General features: G+C 38.2%; 1 long non-coding RNA gene across 2 annotated transcripts in view; it reads left to right on the forward strand.

Moving 5' to 3' along the window:
• LOC149790196 (uncharacterized) overlaps nucleotides 1-6,772 on the forward strand; it is a 33,466-nt gene extending 26,694 nt beyond the window's left edge. For both annotated transcript variants that reach the window (XR_016424035.1, XR_016424034.1), the window contains exon 3: nucleotides 6,561-6,772. This is a non-coding gene — a long non-coding RNA (uncharacterized LOC149790196). The remainder of the gene's footprint in view (nucleotides 1-6,560) is intronic.
• The last annotated feature ends 298 nt before the right edge of the window (nucleotides 6,773-7,070 follow it).

Below are 7,070 nucleotides of genomic sequence, written 5' to 3' on the forward strand. Positions count from 1 at the left end.
ACATACACGTATTCCAATCCTTAATGGGATAGTTATGATTGCAGTCGACTATAGACATGCGTGTAAACCAATTATTACATGATTATATACCACTGCAGTCGACTATAGACATGCGTGTAAACCAATTATTACATGATTATATACCACTGCAGTCGACTATAGACAACCATGTAATCCTTATTGCAGTCAGCTATAGACGTGTATTTTATCCAATCCTTACTGGAGTATTTACTATTGCAGTCGAGTATACACATGCATGTAATCCTTACAAGGGTAATTACGACTCCAGTCGACTATAGATATGAACGTAATCCTGACAGGGATATTTACCACTGCAGTTCGCTCTCGACATGCATGTTATCCCTACGGGAGTTGGGGTGGGGCGGGTAGTTTACCATTGCAGTTTACTATAGAAATGCACATAATCCTTACGGGGAGGGGTTTAGTTTACCATTTGAAAATCAAAGTATTAATAATATCAATGCATTGTTTTTATAATGAAAACACGCGTTGTTTTCTTATGAACACAACACAAAATAAAAATGGTCAAAAATTTAGTTGAGAGGGAGCTTCTAGTTGTGACCACATATATTTTCAGAGACACTGTGTTAATCTAGCTCAGCCGTTATACAAGAGTAGGTCAAACAGAAACATGCAGTGACGGTGTTTTAATCTGCCTCAACAGTTATACAAGTGCAGGTCAAACAGAGACATGCAGTGACAGTGTTTTAATCTGCCTCAACAGTTATACAAGTGTAGATGAAACACAATGTGCTCTATGACATTTTCAAATATCAATTTTGTTTCTTCTAAGCTCATAACCAACACTAACACCAAAAAAAAAAAAAATATGTATTGCGTCGGAACAAATTTTAATTGCGAATTTAGAATGACCATGAGAATTGAAAATTAAGTTAAGAGAACACAGACGGAAAAAACGTGACTCTATTATTGATGCTGTTGCTTTTATTAAGAGATTAAAGTTTTGTACCTTTCAATTTATCCTAGAATGGGCACAAAAAGCTCGAGCTATATATAATGAAAACATATACAAAGCATGTGCTCCAGTGAAGAGCCCTTAGGTTTTTGTTATCAGCCATTGTATTTGTATCTACGTCAATCAATAATATTTGTTACCATCCAATAAAATACAAAAGTAGATGCCCCCAGTCAGCAGTGGAACCGATCCTTAAATTTGCCGTTTAATTCCACCATATAAAAAAATCCACCATGGAAAATAGTACTTTCTTCTCACTTAAATTTATTTTGCATATTTATATATTATACAATTATTGGCGGTTAGATTACAATTTGTGCATTAGACTGTGACATCGTGTATATCGCGGTTGCACAATTCAATATTTAAAGAAACAAAGAATCCAAAATTTGCTTTATTATACTGAGATAAGATAATGGAAAAAAAGGAAAATCTGAAATTGCCTGATTGAGAAGAAAAGGTATAATCTAGGCAACATTTATCTGAGTAGCGAATGACGTATTTTTAACTAGGACAGTCACATAGTAAAATAACGATATCATGTGAGTTATGTGCAATTATCTTCAGGATAACATGACGATAACATGAGGGTACTATGACAGCGTTTTCAGGCTAACATGACGATAATATGAGGGAAATAAGACAGTATCTTCAGGATAACATGACAATAACATGAGGGCAATATGACAGCGCTTTCAGGGTATTATGACGATAGCATGAGGGTACAATGACAGCGTTTTCAGGGTAACATGACGATAACATGAGGGTACTATGACAACGTTTTCAGGGTATTATGACGATAACATGAGGGCGATACGACAGTATCTTCAGGATAACATGACAGTACCTTCAGGGCATATTAAATTAAAATAGTGTGAATGCAATGTCAGTTGAGCTGAATGGTAAAAAAGACATCTCAGGAATAGTTCTGGAAATAGAACCGTAATCTTAAAGGTCACGTATTTATATTTCAGCCAATGACTTAACGGAGGTATAATTATACGAATTCGATAGAAGTATGCCGATTGAAATATAGATCTAGCTGTTAATCCAAACTTTATAGTTGTTTTACATCAACGTGCGTGGTCAATACGCGTGTATGACATAACTTTATATATATATTTATTGCATATTCATCTCTTTTGCTGCATAATAATGTTAGGAATTAATATGCGTCTGTTTCTTGATAGCTAAAACAATAAACTCTTTAAAGAACCTAGCATACTTGGATCGATAACAACGTGCCGTTTAGAAATGGAATTTCTCTCCTGATTAGGGCCACTTAAATGAATTTGTCTCTTCACTGAAGCTATGCAAATTTCAAAATTATATTGAGGACAGCTTTGGAATCAACCGATTTACGTCGTATTTATGTTGCGATCGTTATCTTGTCACTACAAATTTTTTTTTTTTTATTATCTGCAATGAGCTAGCAATATGGTAACGACGTAATTACCAAACAGTTTCACTACGATTCCAGACAATCAGCTCCTCGTAAAGGGAAGCAAACACTAAACACAAAAGCAGACTGATCGCCTAGACTAGTGCAAATTTTAATGGCAGAATAATCTGCACACAAGAGATAATAAGTGGAAAAAAGAGAATAAAATAAATGAAAAACAGTTTAAAAAATTAGTAAATTATATGTATATTTTGTGTTGTTGTTGCATTATCAAAGTTGTATAACAATAACTAATTTGTGTAATTACTAATTCATCGTAAAGAGAAACAAACTGTTTTCATCGATTACCCGCTGAGGATAAATTACTTACACCATCTGTCGCAAAATTCAACGCCATCTTTAATCTAATACTAATCTGTACAACGATATTATTTGCCATTAACGTTATGCGTTGAGTTAGGTAGGGAAGGTGTCTGTTTATGTGTGATTTGGATTTGTAACGTAGCTTTAAAAAGTTTTCCGTCTTATTGCTACTATGACTGCAGTATGACAGTTTATTGTGATGTCGAGCACTGGGACATCATGCCGCAGACATGTACCGTCATGCCCCATATTATCCTTGCACTAGGTCGACCAGTCCTAACACTAACCTCTTAATGCTGAGCGCCAAGCGAGGCAGCTGTTTGTACCATTTTATATGTCTTTGGTATGACTCGCTCGTGGTTTGAACCAGCGATCTCCCGCATCCGAGGCGGACGCTCTAACCACTAGGCCAGGTAGGAAAGGAAATATGTCATGACAGTATTGTTGCTTGAGCATGAGCAGAACTACTACTACTGCTACTAATACAACAACGATGACTATAACTACTACTACCACTACTACTACTACTACTACTACTACTACTACTAATACATGTAAAGAGTAGAAAGTGTAATTGGGTATATGTTGTCGCTAGAACTGCGAACGGGCGATAAACTGACGCATGCGTGACTGGAATACACGCAGGAAATTGGGTGTTTGGATCAAGTAGAGACTTTCTTTGCCCAAAAAATATATAGAATTCTTGGACAATGTGAGGTTCCTAGATAAGGCCTACATAAAAAACAAAGGGTATATCATTAACAGGAGTGTACAATATGTAAGATATGATGAAATCCAACCATTTCTACGGGATGAACGGGCAGGTAGCCCAAGGCCATATACGCTGTCAATCGGTATGACATATTTTCTTTGTTTTCTAGAAGAAATGTAGAACAAACTGCATACGTACGCCAACAAGGTGACTCGATATAACAAAGAACATAGCTGAAGCTTTTCGAAAATTAGGGCACGAAAAGATGGTGATGCTGTTGCAAGGCATTTTAGCACAGATATCCACTCTTTATGTGATTATTTAGTGATTATATATTGAGAAAATATGTGATAACAAATCGTGAAAATATAAGATTTTCCATAATGCTATGAAACGATTTACTGTGTGTGTCTAGACAATTTGTACCTGCAACAACAAAAACGTAAACTTTGAGTGCTTTATCAAATAAACAGAAACTGCCTTACATTTCACACATGGAAATTAATCTTTAATAAAGCGATTTGCCCAGACGCCGTTCGCGTCTATCTGAAGTTATTTCCCTTTACTACTTGGACAACAGCGACGTACCCGCTGTGATGCATCGCTGAATCGGACTTGCAGTCTTTTCAGATAGGCTCAAATAGCTTTTAAAAAATGGTAAAATGTAATTTACTTTTACAGATTAGGTCAACCAAATCCTACCGCTTTCTTAAATCGCATATATTTATATGATCAGACCATGAAAGTGAGGTTTATTTACGAAAAGGGGGAGGTAGGGGTGAGTTGAATCGTCTAAACTTAGATTCTGGAGCAAGTTTAGTATATAATAGAAAGAACCTGTTATATTTCATTTCGCCAATCGATACAGTATCATAGTTTAACTTTGTACGGCTTCATACTTGCTGTATGTACCCGAGTCACAATTTAACTTTGTACGTCTTCGTACGTGCTGTTTGTGCCAGAGTAATTTAACTTTGTACGTCCTCATGCGTGCTGGATGTGTCAGAGTTACAATTTAACCTTGTACCTCCTCATACGTGGTCTATGTGCCAGAGTCACAATTCATCTTTGTACGTCCTCATATGTGCTGTATGTGCCAGAGTCACAATTTAACTCTCTACGGCTGAGGTGGGCAAACTTCCCAGTGCAAGTGCCGCATACACAAATTTACACCTTGTCGCGGGCCGCATAGTTCATTAAGTAAAATAATCAATATTTGAAATGGCAAAAACAAAAGGTTTTTCTAAATAACATCTAATTAATTTTCAGTTGTTAACATGTTGTTAATATTTGAAAACTTAAACTTAAACTTCAAAAGAAGCACATTTATTTAATAAACAGTGTAACATAAACAGAGTCAGTGCGAATGATGACTTGTTCCTAGGCCGCATGAAAACCCTTGGCGGGTCGCATGCGGCCCGCGGGCCGTAGTTTGCCCAGACCTGCTCTACGGCCTCATACTTGCTTTATGTGCCAGAGTCACGATATAACTCAAGAAGGTCTCATACTTGCTTTATGCACCAGAGTCACGATATAACTCCGTACGGCCTCATACATGCTTTATGTACCAGAGTCACGATATAACTCCGTACGGCCTCATACATGCTTTATGTACCAGAGTCACGATATAACTCCGTACGGCCTCATACTTGATTTATGTACCAGAGTCACGATAAAACTCCGTACGACCTCATACTTGCTTTATGCACCAGAGTCACGATATAACTCCGTACGGCCTCATACTTGATTTATGTACCAGAGTCACGATATAACTCCGTACGACCTCATACATGCTTTATGTACCAGAGTCACGATATATCTCCGTACGGCCTCATACTTGCTTTATGTACCAGAGTCACGATATAACTCCGTACGGCCTCATACTTGATTTATGTACCAGAGTCACGATATAACTCCGTACGGCCTCATACTCGCTTTATGTACCAGAGTCACAATATAACTCCGTACGGCCTCACACCTGATTTATGTACCAGAGTCACGATATAACTCCGTACGGCCTCATACTTGATTTATGTACCAGAGTCACGATATAACTCCGTACGGCCTCACACCTGATTTATGTACCAGAGTCACGATATAACTCCGTACGACCTCATACTTGCTTTATGTACCAGAGTCACAATATAACTCCGTACGGCCTCACACCTGATTTATGTACCAGAGTCACGATATAACTCCGTACGAACTCATACTTGCTTTATGTACCAGAGTTACGATATATCTCTGTACGGCCTCATACTTGCTTCATGTACCAGAGTCACGATATAACTCCGTACGGCCTCATACTTGCTGCATGTGCCAGAGTCACTATATAACTCCGTACGACCTCATACTTGCTTTATGTACCAGAGTTACGATATATCTCCGTACGGCCTCATACTTGCTTCATGTACCAGAGTCACGATATAACTCCGTACGGCCTCATACTTGCTGCATGTGCCAGAGTCACTATATAACTCCGTACGGCCTCATACTTGCTTTATGTACCAGAGTCACGATATAACTCCGTACGGCAGAGTCACGATATATCTCCTAACGGCCTCATATCTGCTTCATGTACCACAGTCACGATATAACTCCGTAGGGCCTCATACTTGCTGATTCATAAAAACACAAACAGTATAGGCCCAGTATTCGCGAAACCTTTCGAGCCCGAAATTAAAACTCAAGCTAAAACTAGAACACTGGACAGTCTGTAAGTGAACTTTGAAAATGGTCTGAAACAACCAGAATCTCAAGAATTTCTTAACACTATTCCGTGTCTAGGACTGCTAAATGTTTATGACCTAGATATAATCAAAGAAAATTTATGATTTGTTTTTTATGCTAAGGCTAAAAGGTTTCGTACTTAACAATCTTTCGCTAACACAGAACCAAGACTGATAAGCACACATCAGTGTACAGTTTTCGTAATTTTGTCGACACTCCGTTTTTTTTGGAAGGAATTATGTGTATACATTATTAGAAGCTTACAGTGATATTTCATGGTTTTTCTTTCGTTGTTATTGATCAAAATGGCGTGCATGAATGATTAGAAACTTGCAATGATATTTCGTGTTTTTCAGGATATGAACAGGATGGATACAAGTATAGTATACATCGTTTTAATGGCATCACTTGGTACCTTGTGCATGGCGTTCCCGATGGCGTCGAGGAAAGATGACAATGATGGACTCACAAATCTGATAGATGAGTTGCGAAAAATAAAACAAGCCACCAAGTCTCTACAAACTGTGAAAGTTCTAGATGAACCATCTTTTTCTTTCTTCAGGAAGACCAGGCCCTCTGTATATGATGATGCGCCGTCTTTTTCACTGTCATCTTCTGGCAGCCTTGTACCTCCATTGTTAGAGATCATTCGCAATGAAGATAACTCTGTTGGATCGATCGTAGAAAAGCGACAGGGGGCATGGGATTTCGACTACGGGCTCGGAGGGGGGAGGTTTGGAAAGCGAGGATCAGCCGAATACTCACTAGGAGGTGGTAGATTCGGTAGAGATGTGGATCATGTTGACTTGGAAGATGCAGAAATGTGATTAAGAGATCAACAGCATGGCATCGTCCTCCAAAAGCTT

Source organism: Sinohyriopsis cumingii, chromosome 10 (genome assembly GCF_028554795.1).
Source record: "Sinohyriopsis cumingii isolate HCF-2022 chromosome 10, ASM2855479v2, whole genome shotgun sequence".
NCBI classification, from domain to species: domain Eukaryota; kingdom Metazoa; phylum Mollusca; class Bivalvia; order Unionida; family Unionidae; genus Sinohyriopsis; species Sinohyriopsis cumingii.